The 23,153-nt window shown below is 30.2% G+C and overlaps 1 long non-coding RNA gene across 1 annotated transcript in view; it reads left to right on the forward strand.

The window, feature by feature from the left end:
* The first annotated feature begins 1,023 nt into the window (after positions 1–1,023).
* LOC139425511 (uncharacterized) overlaps positions 1,024–23,153 on the forward strand; it is a 30,658-nt gene continuing 8,528 nt past the window's right edge. Inside the window, exons 1-2 of the long non-coding RNA XR_011636709.1 lie at positions 1,024–1,102; positions 20,576–20,738. This is a non-coding gene — a long non-coding RNA (uncharacterized lncRNA). The remainder of the gene's footprint in view (positions 1,103–20,575; positions 20,739–23,153) is intronic.

Raw genomic sequence — 23,153 nt, forward strand, 5'->3', positions numbered from 1 at the left:
TAGAAAAAAATAATCTTAACTATAATTAAAAAGTTTGAGATCGGGAAAGCTGCGGAAGATCTGAAATTATCAAAAACCTATCCATTTGGGAATAAAAGAAAATAATTTTTTGCTCGGAATCGCGTTATTTTAGTCCCTAATTTGTTGATATCTACCTCTTCAAATTTAATAAAAAATTGCATGATAATATTAATAATAAAATTTAATTACTTTCGAGTAAACGAGTCACTCTAACCTTAACCTGTTTTTGACACGACACACAGTAGGAAAAAAATTGATTTTCGCTTACTGAAATGGGAAAAAAAGTATTTTCAAGAGATATTTTTAAAACAATTTTCTTTTCTTGAAGTAAAATGTTCTGAGAAACATGATAGTGAACTCCATTTATTGCTATCAAATAAGTGCAATAAAATTCAGATAAAAAACCTAAAAGATATTGAAAAAAAAAACGAGCTGAGATTATCTGAATAAAATACACGTTAACAATGAGTATTTACATAAAAAATAAATATATTTCTTTATATGAATGACTTTTTAATATATAAATTTAAAGGGATTTTTATTTTACTTAATTTTATAACCATCGTTGAACAGCCGACCCAATTTAGGGTATACGACAGCTAATGTTCAACTCTGTGGCCTTGTAATTTTGACCCTGATACAGAAGATAAGGGAACTCCTGGATCAAGTATTGGGAGAAATATACCTTTGTGGAGGTCTTTTTGATGGAACTAACCCGCATTTGCGTTACATGGAGAGGAAAACCACGAAAACCTCTCACGGTTAGCCCAATGGCAAGGGGACTCTAATCCATGACCCATCTACCAACGACGATATTTTTACTTCAATACTGTGGTCGGTGCGAGCTGGATGGGGAATTAGTAACGACCAGCTATCGCTGGGATTCGAGCCCGGTCCAATTCATTGGAAGGTGAATGCTCGACCCTTGAGCCACCACGTCTCAAAAGGGGTTTTGAATTGGTCTTGTTAATAATATAGTAATTTGCTCTTTTATATGATCAAGAATCGATTTAAGGAGCCTCGGGCTTGAAAAGACCATTCACTGGATGATGAAGAACCCTGAAATAGCAGGCAGATCAAGGTAACAATGTCACTTTTAAAAAAAAGCTAACTCAATAAAAAAGCAAACTCACCTCCGCAAAGGCATACCCAGTTACTTTGTAACTTTATGCCACATCTTTTTAAATTCCTGTGAGGTTTGGTAGCCATAAGACATGTTAAATGTTTTTCGTCCGAAAAGATTGCATAGCAATAGCATGAAAGGTTAATTCATAATTATGTCTTAAGGCCTGGTTTCTTAGGACAGGACGCCGTCAGCTGGAAATCAGCGCTAACCTCTGATTGGTCCATTTGTGAGTTTGATAGTATACGTCATCGAGCGCTCATCTTGAACTACAATTGCCGTCCAACTCAACTGCAGTTGGATTACAACGTGACGTTAACCACAGAAGCAATGGCGGACAACATCCAACAGCACATAGAAATCAGCCAAGATTTTGATTTTGACATTAAACATAGCTTCTTTATTAAATGTAGCACTCTTCATTTAGCTCAGCTATAATGTGTTTTTTCTTGGACAAAGTCATTATTTGTTCTCTAAAACACTGGTCGACAATAACAAAATCAATACAAATTCAAAATAAATATTTGTTTACGTTATTAACGCATGCGCAATGAGAGATAATGTCTGCGTTGGACCGACTGCTCACGCTGAGCTAGCGAAAAAGTCTTTTTTTGGCGTCAGCTCTACGTCAACTTTCCGCTGACTCCCAGATAAGGCGCTAGTTCTAAGAAACCAGGCCTTGAGCTAACAAACCAGTATTTTGTTGGCGTCAGCGGGACGTTGACGTCCCGCCGACGTCCAGATAAGGCGCTTGTCCTAAGAAACCAGACCTTTACAAATTCGTGTTCATGATTTTAAATATATATCTTGACTGTGTACAGTTATACACAAAACAAAGGGTATAGTGATAGCAAAAAATTAATTTTTAAGGTAGACTGAAATGTGTATCATGTGTATGTACCTTTTTTCCTTCTTTCGTCAAGATGAAGCGTACGTTTTTCAAAATATTGATATAATGCTGATAAAATTGCCATAAATTATAGTTATTTTAATTTAGAGCTAGCCAAGCTTTTAGGCTATTTTTAAGATTTAGTAGCTACAAATATAATGGTGAAAATTTTTCTCAGTAAATACATTTTCTAAACTTTTCATAGTGTGAAGTATTTAAAAAAAACTTTATTTTTCAGCAATTTTTTAATTTAAAAATCTAAAAAAGAAAGAAAACATTTAATCAAAATTACTGCAAGTTTAGCATTTTATACTACAAAGCATCAAAACGATTAAAAATTGAATTATTACAAGCTTCATATTTTAAAAAAAAAGTTGCCAAAAGTACCTGGAAACATATAATTTAAATTAAAAGCAGTACTTACAAGAATATAATATTTATAATCTATTATACGTTGTATCATTACTTATTGCTCTATTTTTACAGTTATCAAATACGTTTACTTTTCTATTTAAAATTTGTTTTATCAAAAGCTTTTGCATTTCTTTTATACAGTTTGATAACAAATGCCGTGTTTAGTTGTTTTGGACATTTAACTAAGTTAGAGTTTCGAGAAAGATTAAATTAAGGAAAGTTATTTGGAAGATATCCAAAATATACATTTTCTTTAAGTTTCACAATGTTATTCCAACTGCTGATTCCTTCAAACGAAAAAAATGTTTTTCTATATAATGTTCAAATTTTACTTAAGTAATTTAACTTTACATCAATAGATATTTTCGAGCGTGTTAATTGTAGTGTCGGTCTGAATTTGATGAAACCTTAATATGGTGTTCAGCCGAACCACATTATTGCACTTCTTATATTTAATTTTAGGATAATATGACTCAACTTGAACAGAGACATGGCACAGTTTAACACCTTATTAAAGTTGCAGCACATTCGGAAAATAATATTACGGTTATAAGAACCGATATAATGGTTCGAAGTTAAACTTCTTTTCCCCTTTTTTATACAAATTAGTATAAATTATAGCATAGTTATCTTAATTTACATTTAGATTTTTTAGCAATATGAATCTATGTCTATTAGATCTTGTCGGAAAGACGATGGATATTCGTTCCAAATCAGCAGAATTTAAGCTCTTATTAAAGATCTAATTATGTTACGTAATAATATCATAAAAGTTTTCATGTTTTGAGTTAATCGAAATCGATCATAATACCACCCCTCATAGGATAATGTTTTCCACACGGGGAGAGAAAAAAAATCACCTCAACCACAATTCTCAATAGGTTACGATTGATCGATGACATTAAGTCTTATGCTTAAAGTCTGAGACTATCCCTAAATCATTGCCCTTGTTCCGCTTGAAACTTACAGTCTCGTAAGTTCAGACTTCAATAGAAGTCTTCATTTGCATGATCGTACATTTCTCCCTGAAATCTTTGTACTTACTTCGTTTTCTTAAAACTTAGTCATGGAAGTTTAGACTTTCAAGGAAGTGGAATCCTTGTAATGGTACGAGGGATGTTTATGTGCAAGATCATGCAGTATATTTCTTCAAACTAAATCATTAGTAGAAAAAATGCAGGTATCGTCGTCAATAAACTTAGTTTGTTTTTGAAAATTTAACTGCTTGGTTTGTTAACAGTGTTTGTGACTCTACATTCATAATCTACAATTGGCTAAACCCATTAGGTCTCGGTTTAAAAATTTGTCCTGACGAGCGATAATCCACGAAAAATTTGTGATTTGAAAAAATATTGTTAGCTGAAATCAGAAGCAATCGGCTTATAATCTTTAAAAATATTTTCGATAAAATTTATATCAAAATCCTGAGGTGTTAAACCATAATATCGCAAATTGCTGAAACTTTAATAAAGTGGTAAATCATACCACACTATGAAAAATTCCGGATCAAGTTATGGTAAAAAGTACTGGTACCCTGAGTACCAATTCTTTTTACCTTAAAACTCCACGGAAAGAAAAATCTGATATACCGTAACTTTTACTGAAATATTAACTGTAAAATCACTAAATCATTGAAATTAAATAAATATTGCAGCGAAAATAACAGTATAAAATTTTACAGTGAAAATTGATTTTACAGGAAAATGGATTTAGCGAATACAGCACTCAGGGTGCTTATACTTTTCATCGTAATTTGATCTGGAATTTTTTACAGTGCTTGCTTCCGTACAATACAAACTGAAGTATCGTATAATCAAGCTTAAGATAGTATATTCTGATAGATAATAGGGTCAAAACTGGTTCCCTATTACGCTGTAAAAATTCCAGATCAAATTATGGTAAAAAGTACCCTCACTCAGGGTGCCAGCTCTTTTTACTGTAAAATCTGTTTTCATCGGAACATGCTACGGAACAAAAAATCTGATATTCCATAAATAATACAGTAATAATTATCTTAAAATCACTGAATCACTCAAGTTAAATAAATATTGCTGTACAGTAGGATGCCTTTCTGTAAAAATAGATTTTACTGATAATGTAAACAAAGTACCAGTACTTTATATTATAATTTGATCTAGAATTTTTTACAGTGTAAGGTTGCAAATAAATTTTTTTACACTATTGTAGTTCAATGTTTTCCAGAATCCGGTTGCCAACGCTTTCCAACTAAATGAAAAATAAGTGAAGTTGTCGCTAATATTTTGAAACTAGAACTGAGATCGTCAACTTTCTTAAGTTTAAATTAAATACAAAAAGTTTTAATGGAACTCGTTTCCGTGCAGTACTAGTACACTGTTGGAATTTTCATTCTTAAATTATGGTAAAATGACTGGCAGCAGTCTGTCCATTAAATTAACCGTAAAGTTTACGGAAAAGAACATTTTTTAACATTTACGTTTTTGAAACCATTTATAATAAGTGTGGTTAAAAAAACCATGAATACATGTTTTTTTTCCATTTACAACTAACATGGTTTCAAAACCATAGATAAAAAATTTAACTGGACATTGGAGATAGTTCAGCTGCTTTATGGGGCTGTCATCTTTGAATGAGAGAATCGTATTCTAATAGTTCAGGGTCACAAGTTGGGGATTGCAGGATACTGGAAACTCTTCATGTTTTAAACGGAATGTATAACATTTTGTGATATTAACACCGAGACCCGAACCCCCGTTCCGTCGGACACGAGATTGACAGATTTGCCCTCTCGTCTCAATATGCATCCATCTGCAGGCAATTAAGTGGCTTCATTAGATGGGCCTAATTGTTGCTATCAAAGTTTGGGTGTTTAGCAGTATTCAATAAAAGCAGTTAATAAACTGTTTTTCTCACAGTTTATTAACTGCATACCCTCTTATTTATGGGTTTTTGACTATTTTGTTCAAATATGATAAAACAAAAATTAAATAAATTGTTATTTAACCCTTTTTTTCTCAGAAATTTTTAACAGTGAGTGTCTTTAATTATTCCTTGATAAATTCTTAGATTTTGCTTTCCATTTTATTTATTATTATATTTTTTTTAAACTTTTTTGCGTCATGTTATTTTAAAATAACGAAAAATATATTTTTTAAGCCCAGTGTAAAATGAGGGAATAAAAATTTTTAATTATACGTATCATTGATTATTGACTATTAAAAAATAGTTCATAAAAGATTTACATTTAATACATACTCTTTAACTTAATGAGCTACACATTACAACAAACAAGCAGTATATGCTATAAGCAAACACGCAATAAGCAACAGACAATCTTATACTTAGTAAGCACTCTCAAACATTTCTGTTATGATGCTGATTAAGTTTTTTTTTCTTAGAGATCATTAAATAAATTAAGAAATCTCTGCAAAAATAAATAACTTTTATAACTGAGAAAAATAAAAGCCAATCTTTCTCTCTCTCTCTCTGCTGAAATAAATTACTTCAATAAAATTAGTATCGGATTTAAATTAAATGAAATCTTAAAAGTTTGATGTCTCAGCAGTTTTTAAAATAATTTCATTTCTAACAAAAAAGTATGCCTAAACCTACTAATGTTAGATTCAGTTATTTATTAGTAATAATATATTATGCTACGACAGTTAAGAAATTTTATCTCTTAGAGACAATATATTTAATTACCCTTCTATAATTCGCCTTAAACTTCATCCTTGTTGATTACTCAATTTGCGCCATTTATTGCAATTTAATGCCTTTAAAAGCCCACTTACTTTATTTTCTTTACTTAAATTCAGGAAATAATAAAGATAATGATCACGTAAAACAACTCTTCTCTTATCGCAAATAAAAATATTTTTTTTAATGTATTTAAGACCAAAAATAATTAAAATGAGTAATTTTGCAATGCAAGTACAGCAAAGATGAATCTAAAATTAAATTATTTGCATTTCTTTAAAAAAAATAATGTAACGATGGATAAATGGATGAAAATAATGTGTAATTTAATTGTTATCAAGACAGTGTCACGCAAATGTATTAGATACATTTGACTTTTGTGAAAGAATTTAGACGATACATAAGCTGTGGGAACGATATATAATCGCGTTAGGGAATGGAAACGACATTATTTAATTGAACGTGTGATGGATTAGAAAAGAGCGTACTTAGACATTTTTTTCAAAGATAGCAAGTTTAATTTTCAATTTGAAATGCAGTTTTTAGATATTTTGTGAAAGATTTTGATTTAAATTGTGTTAAATGTGTGTGTAACTTCATTAGCCGGTATATTTTACAGTTATCATATATATTTTTTGTCGTGAGTAGTTTCTGTTAAACAATTATCAATTGGGGAATATATGCTATATTGAGAAAAATGTATGGGCAAAACTACTTAAATATAGTACTATTTACGGAGTTTTTAGCTCTGTGAGACCACTTATCTGGCTCTATGAGACCATCACGCTTTGGTGATGAATTTGGTAAAATTTACAATAAATATGTTTTGAAAACATGTGATAAAATTTGGCAAATGTGGTAAAACATGGTTATTTTATCATGATACTTTGGAGCATGGTATAAAAATTATTTATTCCGTATAATTTACTTTTTAGTTTTATGTTTTTTAACTAAATGTATGGTAATAAGAACTATAATTTTGAAACCGCTAACAGGTTACCACGTTAACGAAAAGGATTATCAAATTATTTACAAATGAAATGAATGGTTTAAATACCGTATATTTCGGTTTTATTAACCAGAAGTATGTTTTTTTAATCAGAAATCTCATCACCATACAGTATAGTAATTTTTACAGAATTTTTTTCCATTTATTTTGGACCAAAGTAAATATTTGCGATGTCAAAGTAAATTTTTGTGGAAGAAATCTCAACGTAAATATTTGCGATGAATTTCTGTATCCAGTATGTATGTTGTTAATATCTAGGTAAATTCTGCTTTATTATGAACCCATTCAGGTTTTCCAAGCATGTGCTAGAGCAATGCTTCCCAATTTTTTTCAGCTTTTATACCCTGAATGAGATCGATTTTCTTTAGGTGGTACCACGAGACTTGTGAACAAATTATATTGCAAATTATAGCAAGACAATTATGAACGAATTAACTTATAAAGGACTAATTTATATAAAAATATTTACTAAGAGGAATAAAATTGTTTCATTGTTTTGTAATGAATAATATCGAATTACACGATTGGCCATTAAAATTGATACACCAGGAAGGCGACGCACCATGGACGTGAAATTTACAGGACGGATAAAGCATGTTTTGGTATGCAAATGATTAGCTAATCAGCGCATTCATGCAAAGCATGCGGCTGTACCGGCATCTACAATGTGTACAAAAGAAGAGATTTGACAGTAAGTTTTTCATACAGAAATTGAATTTGAGCGTTGTTCTTGAGTAAAAAAGTCTTTGTTATGCCACGTGTAAGAAGGAGAAATACCTACTAGCATGTGTCTGAGTTTGATCGAGGTCGAATTGTGGCCTACCGGGATTGCGGTTTATCATACCGAAGTATTGCTGCTCGAGTTGGTTGAGATCCCATGAATGTTAGCAGAATATGGAATCGATGGTTCATGACGGTCATATGCACTATGCGGTCATATGCATGACCACATAGTCATATCCACATCACTAACAGCCGAGGAAACAGATATGTTATCCACATGGCTTTAAGAGTCACGAACCCTGAGTACAAATGAGATCATTTGCAAGACAACAAGTGTCTGCACGAACAGTTCGTCGCCGTTCTGACAGCCCATGCAGCATCATCAACTGTCAGTACGGCGACCATGTCTTCGGCTACCCTTGATGCTGCCTCACAGGCAGAAGCCCCTCCAATGGTATGAGCAACGACGAACCTGGACGCAGGAATGGCACGACGTCGTCTTTTCAGGCGAATCCAGGTTCTGTATACAGCATCATGGTGGCCGCATCCGTGTTTGGTAACATCGTGGAGAATGCCCACTGGCAGCTTGCATTGTCATACTGGCCCATCACCTGGAGTAATGGTATGGGGTTGCCAGTGGATACACGTCTCGATCACCTCTTGTTCGCATTGCCGGCACTTTGAACAGCAACCGTTGCATTTTTGATGTCTAAGGGCAAGTTGCTCTGCCTTCTCTTTGAGGCCTCCACAACACTACGTTCAGCAGGACAATGCACGACCGCATGTTGCCCACACTGTCCCGATCTTCCTTGACACAGAACAGGTTTGTTGCCCTGGCCTGCAAGTTTTCTTGACCTCTCACCAATTGGTTGCCGAACGACTGGCACGCAACTACTCATCAGTGACTACGGTCGATGAATTGTGGCATAATGTTGAAGCTGCATACCAAGTAACATTATGACTGAATTAAAAATTAAATGGCATATATAAATAAAACTTCACAATTCACTTAAAATGCATTTTAAAATTTTCAACTTCTTACATTTTCTTATTACAGGCTCACGGAAATATATACCGTTTTGACTGAGAGCTACCGTTAAATTTTTTATTATTATTTTATTTTAGTAAAGAAAAATTGAGTTAAATGACAAAATAAATTTCAGACAGATGTTCAATACTTTCGAGATATATTTTTATTTTATAAGTCACCAGAAGAGAATATCGGTTAGAGTGAAATTAAATAATATATTCCATAATATATTGAAATTGAAAGGACATTAAATAGGGCATTATAACTACATGAATTTTGTTTATTTAAAATGTAAACAAATAAATTAAATTTTACAATTCTGACTAAATATTATCATTTTGAAGTATTAAACTTGATTAACTACTAAACTAGATAATGTCATTTTCAAGATTAACCAATCATAGCAACAAAACTTTTAGTAATTAAATGGTTGCTTAACTATCGAAGGATAGACATGTCTCTAGTGCTATCTGTATATACATGACGCAACTGCAACAGAGCGGCAACTTAGTAACGAGATCTTCAAAAGCATTTGATTTGAAATACCGAAGTACTCCAATCGCAAGTCTCAACATGAACGCATTAGAATCTAACCAAGAGATTGTATGAATACATTAACTAAACGGCTTCTAATTATATTTAAGATATTATATATTATATTTTCTATTAATTTAATTTTTGATACTTACTACTAAATGTAAAATTCATTTTTTCCTTCTTTTTAAACTAATATTAATATATAATTTGAACGATATTAATCCGCTGTTGAAAAACATATTTTGTTCTTTTTTAAAAATCAAAATGCTTTATTTTTAGTTATTACCAAAATTAAATATAGTTTGTATATCTAAAATTCATTGTATAAACAAACACATTTGTTAATGTTTGCAGATATAAGTCCAGATAATGTTTAGATTTATAATTTTTACGCTATTAATATCAAATCGTTATGAGAGGCAAATTTTCTATAGCAAATATTGTAATTTTAACAATGCAATTACAGTTTGAAAAACGATAAATAACTCGTTTTTGACAGAGATTAAAATAACCAGGTATATTTCGTTACTTGATAGAGAGAGATTGAGTCTAAAGTGTTTCAGAGTGTTTTTTCTAAAGTGTTTCACGACTATTTTAAATAAATTGTTACAAATTCTGTTAAAACTAAATAAATTTATTTAGAATCTGAGACTAGTAAAAGTCTCGAACTAAAATACTTTTGAACAAATCGTAAAACAGACTATACTAAATATGTTTTAAACTAAAGATCAAATATTAAACTCAAGATTGTATTTCTTTACTTAATGTGTGGTAATACGAACCATATTTTAGAAAACCTGAAATTTCGGTGAACCGTTGCATATGAACGGAAAAATTACCATATAAATACCGTGTGGTTTGGTTTTTAATACAAGTATTATGTTTTATATAATTTTTTAGCTGAAGGGTTATTACCATAAATTACGGTAATTTTACCAGATTTTTTTTCTCCGAATAATACCTATATTTTAACCTATATTTTACCTATGTTTTATATAATTTTTTAGCTGAAGGGTTATTACCATAAATTACGGTAATTTTACCAGATTTTTTTCTCCGAATAATACCTATATTTTAAGTTAATATTTGATGGCCCAATAATTTGGAATGCTAGTATTTGAATGAGATAACTTGACTACATCAAATAATGCCCATGTATTCTGCGACACAATATATCGATCCATCTAATTTTAATACAAATTTAATAACTACGCCTAATTTAGACACGATTCATAATATAATTTTATGTACAGACTATACAAATGTTGTCATCACATTTGCATATAGATTCCATTTATATCATAAAATGCAATTTCCCGCACTCTCGATCTAGACGTGATTAATTTATGCTATTACCGTTTCTTAGTGTGTAAGGTTTAATATATTTCAACATAAAGTTTTCGTTTAAATAAATTCAAGTTATTTAACAAATCTTTAAGACACTTATTTTATATGATGTTTTTATCTTTTGTAAAATATTGGAATTAAGTGAAGTCCGATGTTCCGTTCATGGGTGTGGTGGAATGAACCTAGTCTCATCATTCAGGTGTCTATGATTTAATGTCTAGCTTTAATCCTTTCTTATCTGTTTTCCCCTAAAAATTTCATTTGCTAAATTGCGGTTAGTACCGGCTAAAAGCGTTCCAATCACAGAGGGTAAAAATAAATTTATATATTACACTCGTGGAAGTTTTTTTTATGCTCGGGACTTGATATTGTTTGGAATCCAGAAGATTTGGACAAGGTAACGTAATTTAGTGCTGCCATCTGTCGAATTGTGAAGTAGTTGTGTGTTCATTATCTGTGGTCATCAGTGTTGAGGGGGTGTCAGAAAGAGATATTCTTTATACCGACTGGGTTTGAACTCAAAACTTTTTTACCCGTAATCTGATGCTGCAATGACCATAAAAAAAAGGTGTGCACCTCGAATCAAATTGGAAGCATTATATAGTGGCTGCTGCATTAGGAAGTCTTTTGAAGCCTAACTAAAAATGAAATAAATTTATTTCGATAGTGGAAAATGTTAAGTTCCATTTTGCTTATTAAATAGTATAGATTATAATGGAAGTATTAAACAGTATTAATTTTAAAATTTTTTATTTTACTTGAATATTTTTACTTTCATAAATTTGTATACAATTCATTTTAAAACAATTTTTACGGATCCTATAAATTTATAATAGTGTTATTATATTAATGTTGCGTGAATTATTTTTCTTAAAAGTCACAAAATAGGCTCCGAAAATTTACATGTGTGTAGCTCCAAGCTCCGAGATTTAACCTGATAATGTTCATGTTCAATTAAAAAAAAAAAAAAAAAAAGAACTAGTGTTTAAAAATGTCAGTCAAAACTATTCTGAAATGTGAATCCAGATTAAAATTGCATGACTTTGCTTAAATTACTTAAAATTAAAATTGTGAATAGAATTTTGCAATAATAATTAGTTTCACTTTTTTTTTTTTAACTTTCGTATCTTTACTAGAAACAGTTACTTTTTTGTTTTCTCCCATTTTCATACCTAAAATTATTAATCATTCCATTTTTTAATGTTATATGGATACAGAGTTTTTCAACATAATACTTTTATACCACCATAACTTGTTACCACGACACTCTCTTTGTATCAGAGTTAAAAGTTTTGAAAAATAATATTTGTAAAAAAAAATAATTTGTAATAATCTAATATATATAATTCTCTTACGTGGCTCCCAAATTTTGGCTGTATTTATTTTCCGCCGGTAGCAACGTTTGCTTTGTTTTGTTTACGTTACTATTTCCCTTACACGGCGAATTGACCAATGATTGCCGCTAAAAATGTCACATGCCAAATCTAGCTGAGGTGGCTCAACATATAGCGCCTTTAAAAACGGAAACTGAAATGACCAGAGAGCATCAGCTGCGGCAATCTCATACTATTAAGCTAGGCGGAAGTGAGTAGTCTTTGTAGATAGATTTCTATTTTAGTATTTTGTCGAAAGCGCTTTTTTTCACGAATTTGTATATTACGAATTTATTTGACGATTTTTGATTCATATCACGAATTATACTATAGCACATTTCCAATAGGTTTAACGAATTACATGTCATTTATTTGAATTCAAATTTATTTTAATGACTTAGTACTTACTAAAAAGATGTAATTTTTTTTTAAAAAAAAGTTTTTATATGGATTTGAATGATTGTTTTGAATTCTTATAATTTTGTGCATTTGCAATATACCTAAGTTAGTAGCGAGTGAAGCGAGCTTGGTTTGCGAAACAAACCATATAAGATTGCGTAGCAATTTTCGGGGGTTGGCGAGCGTCAGTGAGCAGGGGGCGCAAACCACTAGCTTTAAAAATATTCCTCTATATAATATATTTGTCACCATATATTATGATAATTTTAATAAATCAACGTATCTTGAGAGTTAAGTTAAAATAAGTTAACTTGAAATTTTTGTGTTGATTGTGGAAAAAAAATGAAGCGTTTAGAAAACCATTTTTTTCTCTTTTACTTTTTTCTCCACCTTGCAACAGAAAAAAAAGAAGCAAAAAAAAAAAAAAAAAAAAAAAAAAAAAAAAAAAAAAAAAGCAAAAGAAAGAAAGTTTTGTTAAACAAGAATTTAATAGAAGTGCTTAGATGTTTTTTTGTTCTTTGAAATGATTATTCAGTGCTAATTATTGTGGTTAATTTTTTTTCTTTATGTTTATATTGTAAGGTAAAACAAAGGTATTTCAGCAACTCCCTGTTTGATATTGACGTAAAAGAAACTTTTGCACCGCCATAACTATAGCATTTTTTTAAACTTAAGAAAAGAGAAAAAAAAATACAACCTTTTTTAATTTTCTTTATTTTGGGTGGAAAAAATGGGAATATTTCTTTTTCATAATTGTTTCCAAGAAGTTTTAATTATTCTCTTTATTACATTAATTATTAATTAAGCATATGGCAGATTCCTCTATTTGCCGAAATTTCTTTTTCTTTTTAATATGTAAGGGTCTTGTTCTTATGTACGTTTTATAATTCAGTATGTCCCGTTAAGACTGTCATTTGCATGCATTTTTAGAATGCTTAACAAGAAAAAGGAAGAAAAAAAAAGCGTACTTTTTGAGGGTTGCAAACAAATATTAAATCCAAGAAAAAAACAATAACGCTATCGAAATCTGGTCAATTACAATAGAGGATGTTATAAGCATCAAAACAGGTTTAATTGCAGGTTGAAACTTGAAAGGGTATCTAATAAGGGGTACCTAAGGGTAAGGGTATAGTAGTCGTCTTTCAACTCTTTTCTGTTTCCTCCAACAATTAATCCTGACTTATTATTTATTACTTCCGACTTTTAGTAATAATAGTAGATATCTATGGATTTTTTTAACAGAACTTGTTACATAAAAGATAAATAATTTAGAAAATGTGTTTCTTTTTTAAAGAAAATTTAGTCAAACTGAAGTAGCCTCAATAGCTCCAAAAAATCTTGATTAAATCATGCTCTCATATTTAAATATCTGTAATAATAGTAAACTTCAAATTTTAGAAATGCTTAACAAATGTTTAGAAATGTTTAAAATTATTATTATTTTTCTTCTTTTTACTGTTATTTTACCGCAATTTAATGAAAATTCTAACAGTGTAACTCTTAAGAAAGAGAAAATACGCCTGCAAAATGCTTCTCCACTTAGCTTTTCAACAGCTTCAATGCCATCTATTCACTGGAGACGTTACGTCCTACTCCTCTTTTTCTAACCTCCATAGCTTCAGATATTGCAAGAAAATTAACTTTGCAAAAGCTACTGCTTTTCATTCTTAACTCGTGGATTTAGCTTTATTTACTTCAAGAATTTTTTAAACATAAATTCATCTTTTTTATGAGTTCTCATCATTTCCCAAATTTTCCAATAAAAAGCATTCCCGCAACAGCCCGTTGTAGGATAGGGGGTCACGGAAAATAAGGCTTCACAATTTCGTGACCAATGGCATGATTATGTCAATGTAGTCCTCACTGTGCCAGGCCCTCACTGGGACACTTCCCTGAAAAGTTGGTTCTCATCGATCTGAAGCTGGATGGGCTTCAAGACGCCAATGGGGATCGAACCTCTGTTCTTAACAATGGCCTCCCAGTACCTTATCTACTGAGCCATCGATGCTCATTGGTCCCAAATCGTAGTTTCCAAAATCGTATATCAGCAAAAAATTTTCAGACATCAGCTCTTACAATAATAAAATCTAAAAAAAACAAAAAAATTTTTAACATTAAGTATTTTTGGAAAGAGGTTGATCCATTCACTGTTTTCTAACTTTTTACCTTGTGCTGAATAGTTAAATAACTAATCCCGCGGTCTTTAGGGAGCAGTCTTTGTGGTTGGTTTTATGGCGTAAAAGTGGTCCTTTTTACACTCAGAAGTATCTTTAATGTTGCCACACATAGTAGTTTTGCCATGATTAACTTGAATGATTACATGCCACCATGATTTACTTGAAATACCCCAATGACTTACTTGAAATAAAAAATTCAGAGTTTAACACAGTCTGGTAGAAAGTTGAAAGCACTGACTTGGCGTTAATATTTACTCAGCTATTCTTTCTTGCTTGGCAGTGAATTCTGAAAATAAATGTAAGCCAACTCGATTTAATAATAAATTTGTTAACTCAAGGAGAACATATTTCCTTTACGATACATCATGTTTTTGGATCTAAAGCATTATTCACGTGTTTTGTGATAAGAATGAATATTTTTAAAATAATGTCGTAAGCTAATTTTCTTCCAAAAAAGATTGTGTAAAAAACTACATTGAAATATTAAATTTGGAGAAAAAAAATTTCAAGCACTTTCATATAGTTTTTTTTTACTGTAAGAAAGGAATTTAGTTTTACAGAGTACAAATTTTATTTAGGATGATAGTTTATTCAAACAATTTTTAAAGGTTTTATTTCCCCTTTTTTTCAAAATGTTTTTGCATTATGTATTATGAAGAACATTTTTCAAAGTTAAGAGATAATTTTCTCAAGTTTCGTTTTTACTATTTAAATAAGTTTTAAGGTACTTAGAGCAGCCATCTCTTTACTAGTCCAGAGTTACTTTTTTCCACCCTGGCATAAACCATTTTAAACTAGTGTGTTTTAACAAATGTTGTTATTATAGTATTCATTATTCATTTTTATTTTTAAAAAAATGGAATTAGAATATTTATTATAGTTAACATATTTAAATTAAAGGTCTGTTTCAGTTTTTACCCAAATTTTTTCTTCTAATTTTTAGTAAAGTAATCAAAACTGGTTTCGTCTTTTAACATTATTATAAACCACTAGCAGGCTTGCCCCCTCCTTGCTTCGCTCACCAACTCCCATTTTTTTTGTTTTGTTTTTTTGCAATAAACCTATTTTGAGCTGCGGTGGCTCAGCACAGCTATAGTTAATCCGAAAACGGGAAGTGACAATTTGAAACACCAAAAGTACAGTAAAATTTCAAAATTGAATGTGAACGAAGAGGTTATAAGCTTTTAATTTCCTTTATTCGACTTAAATTGTTATGAAAATATTCTTATCACTTAAATACACTCTAAAATGCATCTATACAGCAAGTTTAAATGTATTTAAGTAAATTTTCAAAATCATTTTCTGTAAATTTGTATTTTTCAATATTTTGATTCATCCTTAATCCTTAATAAAAGAGCGGAAATTTTTGCCAGGAAGTTTCGTGATAATGTTTCGAATTAAAATATTCTGTTTAAATATTCGGTCATTTTACGTCAATGTCAATTTAAAAAAAAAATCATAAATCTGATTTTTTTTCTCAGGGATGACTCAAGGGATTTTAAAATTTTCATAATATAATGCGTAATATAATATTTTCATAATATAATATTTTCATAATATAATATTTTCATAATATACTATTTTCATAATATTTTCTGAATATTATCTTTGATTTGAAAAGTTTTTCAAATGAAAGCTTTTCATTTTTATTCCTCATGGCCTACGTCTACGTGCCTTGTGGTGAAAATGTATGCACAATGCTATTTTCAGTGAGTAAGTTTTTTGTTCTAATCCATGGTTAAACACTTTGTAAATAAATATTATACGCGTCTCAATTTTTAGTGATTTTCATTTTCTCCATATATTTCACTTAACGTTACCATGGTTACAATGAATTTTGCTTTTTCCTCTAAGACAGTACGTTTTAGTAAGTAGTCTGTATATACTGACTTGGGCAAAAAGAAACATATGCTGACATCCTGGTAAGAGAGAGGGGGTAAGTGTTTAGAGTTGGGGATATAGCGTAACCTTAAACCATTTTTTTTTATTATTTACATAGAGTATAACAACGTCAAAGGGGTTTTAGGGCCTGCACCAAGTGTCATCTGTATATATTTTAAAGTCACACATAAAAACATGTTAAAATGTTAAATTTTAAATATTTTCGGAATCTTGGACATACATTTAAATTTGAAAGCATCACATTTCTTTCCACCCTGTCTATTCAGCTGGTCTTGTTTCATTCGTATGAATAAAACAGGATGCCTTTCGGCTACCGTGTTCTTTTTTTTTTTTTACCTTTACTTAGTTTTCGATATTTTTTCGTTGGCAACTTTCAGTTTTATTTTTCCAATCTGTTTAGTTTTCATCATTCACGTCTCCCAAGTCTTGAAAATGGCGCTTACTTTTGAACTAGTAATTTATGAAGAAATAAAGTATTTACATTACCAGGTATGCAACAAATGTTGTTTTCAGAATGTCCAAAGTAATATGCGTAAAAAAGAAGACAGTAAATAGTTCTGAAAAAGTTAACTTTAACAATTCAAACATTTTATTAAAAGAACCGAAACTATTAAGAAGCATACTGCCTGTTATTAGTTATTATATTACTTCAAGACACAGTAATGCATTATTTTACCGTAGTGTTACCAAACTATATTTAGAAAGTTAAGAAAATTCATGTTTACGTAAATTACATGAAATCGATATCAAAATGCACATTATACAAATGTACTAGTATTCTTGCATGAGAATAATTTTATTTATGCCCATTAGTATGCATTATTGCAAACATTTAATTTAAAGCATTTAATGAAGACCAAATATTCTAATCTTTTATCTTCCAAACTACATTAGGAGTAGAGCGTGAATCTCCAATTGAATGCTTTTGTACGTAATGATGTTATTTGCTCAGTTAATTAAGGCGATTACATAATTCACTAAGCAATGTTTCGAGTTCTTAAACATAGACGTTATTTCAATTTATCTAATCAAGCATAACTTGTTAAATAAGTTATAATTAATAGAGTTTTCAAGAAAACAGTAAATGGAAAATTAAAAAAAAATTATTTGAATTGAAAATAGCATCTCTATTTCAGTAGCTATTGTGCAGTGCACATTAAATGAAACACCCTAAATAACTTTTGATCTAATGATTGAATTTTCATTCACTAAAATGATTCAATCTAAATGGTTTGAGGAGGACACCTCAAATATGCTAATTAGTTAGTACAGATGAAAATTTAAATCATAAAAACAGACGTAAGAACGTGCCTTCTCTCAATAAACATTCATTAAATGATTATGATTTTTGACCCCCAATATGTATGGGGTAGTCACATTTATTCATGAGAGTTGATCGAAATTTAGAATCTTAATGTAATTTTACTTTCTGCGTATTTTGTCCTATCTCGAGGATTTCTTTAGCGCTTTAAAACTTTTTTGCATAAAATTATAAAATTAGTTTTTTTCAGCTATTATTTCCCACAAAAAAGAACCTCAAGTAATTATCTACCAATTTTTAATATATTATTTAATAGTAGTAGAAAAACAATTTAATGGTATATATATATGGTATATATATATATATAAATATATATTTTTGCATCATTTTAAAGAGTGTGATTTTATATTACAAAATATAAAATTTCAGCAAAATCTGCCGAGTAGTTCTTAAGAAATCCAACTATAAGAAATTCAGATACTTAAAATTCGCTAATACATAACTAATAACAATCCGTTATTAACACTACTAGTTATTATATCTGAGGTGACCCTTACCCCCCTTCGAACCATTATGGTTGAGTCCCTGCACGTGAAAATCCCACCATTAAATCAAAAGTTATTTAAAATGTTTAATTTTTTTGTGTGCATTGCGCTATATATTTTTAATCCGTTCTTGTCAAAACTGGAGAATTACAAAGAAGATTAAAAAGGATGTATAGGTAAAACTTAAGCTCAAAATAAACTATTTTAAATTTATCAGTCAGAAATTTAAATACGATAATTAGAATGAATTTTGTAAAAATATAAATTTTTTGACTTTTGAGGATAAAAGCTAAAATTTACAAAAGTAGAATTAATAATTTGTTTCTAATATTTTAATATGATATGCCTATTGAGTAAAGACAAATTTTGAATCAAATAATTCAGCTAATCTTTAAATTTATTCAATGACAAAATCTATCAGCTTTGTGAAGGAAAGGAAAATTCAATATTTTATAAAGTAGGCATCCTTTGTGATAATCAATGACGTAGGTAAGTTTCCAAAATGCAGATCTATTTGTAATTTTTAAAAACAGATAACGTCTCATGAATTATTTATTGAGAAATTCTTTTCTGAAACAGTTTTGCATGAAATTACAAATAAATGAGCTGGTAAAAATAAACAATTCAAATTTAGATCGCGATGACTAATTGGTTTCAGTTCGGGAGTTCGCAATTTGAATTCCTTTCATATTTTCACAGTCTTATTGTGCAACTCAATTTTGCTGAATTATAATGAAATTAATAACTTTGTATTCTCCAAGTGTTTATTTAGTTATTATGTATGCAAATTTATTTCGTTCTGCAATTTCATAGCATTATTGTTTCACACAACTTTGATAGGTTAAAATATGTTCTTAATTATCTGAGATTCTGAAAATAAGAGGGAATTCTCCTCGTCGCCCCCCAAAGCAATTTTCATATTCCTTTTAGGAAGAAAAAAAAATCATTCATTTTCAATTATATATCTTGCTTTATTTTTCATACAAATTTCTTACCATGTTCAATGCATAAAAAATCACTTTTCAACTTAGTTCACATATTAACAATTTATTTTCAATGACCTGTACAATTTAAAAGAACAGTGGTCAGTTTTCGCATGCAAATGTTATACCAGCATCCATCCATGAAGAGTGCGCAAAATAAAAAACGGACCACCCTGAACATCGAACCCTATTGATCTAACGATCGGATCTTCACGTCACTCTCTCTTAATTGTTTGAAGGGGTGACTATAAATATGCTAACGTACTTCTCTGAATAAACGTAATTTTTTTTGACGGACTCGGATTTCTAACTTCGAATCAGATATGTATATATATATATGTATATATATATATTGTAGGATTTTAATAGTTTTAAATCAGCCTAGCTTGCAAATCAAATTTTAAGTTNATATATATATACAAAAGGGAAAAAACGATGTAAAATAAAAAACACGATGAAAATTAAGAAAAATAATAAGAAACCGGAAAAAAAGTTCGAAAAAAAGGAAGAAATAAATAAAAATCCGGAAAATAAAAGATATAATTTTTTCATCGACTCACACGATTATATCCGTACTCCTTTTTGCTGACATAATCGTGTGAGCTGATCAAAGGATTATATCCTTTATATTCCGGAGTTTCAAAAATTTTTTTTCTTTTTTTCCTTTCTTTCTAATTTTTCCCCCCGGTTTCTTGTCATTTTTATTTTTATTATTATTTTTCATTTCCCTCCTTTTTTCATTGTTCTGTGATTTCTTCCATGCTTTCTCTACATTTTGAACTTATTGTAATTATGAATGCATTAATTTTTAAAATGAAATTATGTTATTGGTTGTTGAATTAGTAAAGACAAAATTATGCAACAAGGCTTTGAATTTTTAAAAAAGAAGTAATTTCTTTGCTTTTCTACAAGCATATCAAACCTTAAATATATAACCTTAATATATTTTTAGTTAAACCAATAAACATTCTCTTCTGAATCTAAGTACCAATTTTAAATTTAGAATTTTTCACCATTTTTATTTGAATTTGTGTAGTAAATTAAATAAGCTAATTTTGCGTGAAATATTTCAAAATAATAATAATGAAAAATCGCTCATGTTGTGTTTATGCTTTTTCATTGGATACTTATTCTTCGAAACTTAAAATAAAAATATTTATTTTTTAGATTCATGAAGTTGGGTCTAAAGTAAGAGTTAAAGTTATAATGGAACGTCAACCATTTATTTTATTTTATCTTCGGGGATTTGGCAACAGATCGGAAAAGGAATGTCATCGTAAGCAAATGTCCGGGAAATGGCTGCAATCTTTTTGCCATTTTGTGGCAACAGGTAAGCTGTTTGGAAACAAGATGATTGCTTTTGAAAAGTTTTTATTTATTTATTTATTCCAAATACATATAGGAGGGAAGCAAAATGACAGGATAAAAGTTTTGTTGTGAAACTTCGAATTCATTTAAATAATGCACTCGTGAGACTATTCTACTCGGAATTCTGAATGCTTCGAATGCCAAGGGGAAACTAGATTTTAAAATATAATGTGGGATTTTTATTTATGCATTGTTGTGTTTTAATGTTTTATTTTGATTAAAAATGAAATACTGCAAACATTCACAGAGAAATGATGGATAACTTTTTCTGCAACTAACTTTTATTGTTAATATTTACTTATGACACAACATTGATCAATCTTAGGATAAAATTCTGGTTGGCCAATTTAAATCGTAAAACAAATGGTTCATATTTTATACAGGGGAGAAAGAGGACCATCAGATCTCTCTATAAAATATGTATTTATTAGTATTTTTTTCCTTTCTTAGATCAACAAATGTTGACACTGACTTTCATTCCAGTAGTTCTGAAAATTAAAGGTCAAAGTACTCTTAGTTTTGGACACCAATATTTTATAACCGTCGTTGAACAACCAGCCCAATTTCGGGTTTACGACTACTAATGTTCAATTCCGTAGCCTTGTAATTTTAAACCCAATTTAGTAGAACGGGAAACTCATGGATCAAGTATTGGGAGAAAATTACCTTGATGGAAAGCTTTTTAATTGTACTAACCCGCGTTAACCGGAAAAGAAAACCACGAAAACCTCCAATGTTTAGCCTGAAGGAAGGGGACTCTAAGCCATGATTCGTCTTCCTCTGAAGATATTCTGCGTTGGAACTGCTGTCGGTTCATGTCGAGTGCGGAATTCGTATCGACCAGCCATCGCTGAGATTTGAACCCGGTTCATCTCATTAGAAAGAGAACGCTCTACCCCTTGAGCCTCCATGGCTGGGACACCAATATTGTAAATAACTAAAGTTTCTCGTCTCTAGCTATCGTGAGTTTCGATGTTAATGAGCACTTCTTTAATCGAAAAATTCCATCAATGCCTTACAATATACTATTATTTTTACCTGACCATTAAAAATTATTCTAAATTTATTTACCTGAGATAATTTTGCCAGAAATTCGCATACTCATTGATTAGCTATTGGCAACCGTTTATTGTGTATTTTAAAAAAGTTTTTTTTTAAAAGATTTTTTAAAATGTTGCGTTGCAGCCTCGATGCATAAGCATCAAGCATCACCTAAACACTTATATCTTCAGAATTCTAGTTTTTGAAACCATTTTAGGAATACTACATAATTCTGACCTCAAACAGGTGTCATAGAAAGGTGCCATCTGCGCCACCAGACTGCACCAATGACCACCGGAACACGATCTGTATTGTCTTGAACTCACAAAGGGATATTTGACAGATCCCATGGCTACAATTCATTTCATCAAAGTCATCAATCTGATGGAACCGATATGATTTGTATCAGTTACCTCAGAGCAATAGCAACAGCAAAATTAAAGCATTTTCAAGATTCGTGTCAATTTTTTTGTTGTTGAAACATTTAATATTTAATTTTCAAATGGGATGGAATTTTACAAACAAAAGCCTAAATGTTTGAAACATGATTACTTTTTATTTCGCTTAGCATTTCAGTTAGTACTCCAAAATTAAAATAGAAAATATTGAATGACTGAAAATATTTCAGTGCCAGACGGTTTGTAAAAGTTAATAAAAAGTTGTATCCCGAATCATTCTCCTAATTTTCGAAGAAATAAAATTGATGATAAAAACTGAACAGAAATAGCTAAATAATAAAATTGATGATAAAAATAAAGAAAATCAAAACAACATAGCATTTTCTTAATATTTTCCTCATTGGCGTCAATGCCAATTACTAAATCAATACCTACTATTAATGTTTTCTAAACTCTTATTTGACTTTTTTTCTGATTAGAAATAATATTAAAACCTTAGAAAAAGAATTTTAATAGAGACAATCAACAAACACTCAAAATATCAAATGCCATAATGACTTAAGTAATTTATTTTAAAATAAAAACTGAATGTTCTGTGCATTTTTCTCTTTGATTTCGATAATATTTCGCGCATGAAGCATTGTAGGAACTAGCATTGTAGGAATTAGCGGGACGGGACTGATTGCCTATTTTTACTAAATAACCAATAACCAAAAAAGCAATCTATCTATATTATATAAAACGCTAATACGTATGTATCAATAAAACCGATGATATTTCTTTTCTCGCGTTGGCAACAGTTTTCATTTTTAATTGATAGGCTTCGGCGCGCAAGAGCACGTAGTGAGCATCATATGGCTAATCTATATTAGATAAAACGCTAATACGTTTTAATTGATAGGCTTCGGCGCGCAAGAGCACGTAGTGAGCATCATATG

The sequence above is a fragment of the Parasteatoda tepidariorum genome, chromosome 4 (genome assembly GCF_043381705.1).
Source record: "Parasteatoda tepidariorum isolate YZ-2023 chromosome 4, CAS_Ptep_4.0, whole genome shotgun sequence".
Classification (NCBI taxonomy): domain Eukaryota; kingdom Metazoa; phylum Arthropoda; class Arachnida; order Araneae; family Theridiidae; genus Parasteatoda; species Parasteatoda tepidariorum.